Below are 950 nucleotides of genomic sequence, written 5' to 3' on the forward strand. Positions count from 1 at the left end.
TGGCTACCAGGTTACTGTCTCACACTGTCCATGGCTACCAGGTTACTGTCTCACACTGTCCATGGCTAGGTTACTGTCTCATACCTTCACACTGTCCATGGCTAGGTTACTATCTCATACCATCACACTGTCCATGGCTAGGTTACTGTCTCATACTGTCCATGGCTACCAGGTTACTGTCTCACACTGTCCATGGCTAGGTTACTGTCTAATACTGTCCATGGCTAGGTTACTGTCTCACACTGTCCATGGCTAGGTTACTGTCTCACACTGTCCATGGCTAGGTTACTGTCTCACACTGTCCATGGCTAGGTTACTGTCTCATACTGTCCATGGCTAGGTTACTGTCTCATACTGTCCATGGCTAGGTTACTGTCTCACACTGTCCATGGCTAGGTTACTGTCTCACACTGTCCATGGCTAGGTTACTGTCTCACACTGTCCATGGCTAGGTTACTGTCTCACACTGTCCATGGCTAGGTTACTGTCTCACACTGTCCATGGCTAGGTTACTGTCTCATACTGTCCATGGCTAGGTTACTGTCTCATACTGTCCATGGCTAGGTTACTGTCTCAGACTGTCCATGGCTAGGTTACTGTCTAATACTGTCCATGGCTAGGTTACTGTCTAATACTGTCCATGGCTAGGTTACTGTCTCATACTGTACATGGCTAGGTTACTGTCTCAGACTGTCCATGGCTAGGTTACTGTCTCATACTGTACATGGCTAGGTTACTGTCTCAGACTGTCCATGGCTAGGTTACTGTCTAATACTGTCCATGGCTAGGTTACTGTCTCATACTGTCCATGGCTAGGTTACTGTCTCATACTGTCCATGGCTAGGTTACTGTCTCATACTGTCCATGGCTAGGTTACTTTCTCACACTGTCCATGGCTAGGTTACTTTCTCACACTGTCCATGGCTAGGTTACTGTCTCACACTGTCCAT

This window comes from Salvelinus alpinus, chromosome 10 (genome assembly GCF_045679555.1).
Source record: "Salvelinus alpinus chromosome 10, SLU_Salpinus.1, whole genome shotgun sequence".
In the NCBI taxonomy this organism is placed as follows: domain Eukaryota; kingdom Metazoa; phylum Chordata; class Actinopteri; order Salmoniformes; family Salmonidae; genus Salvelinus; species Salvelinus alpinus.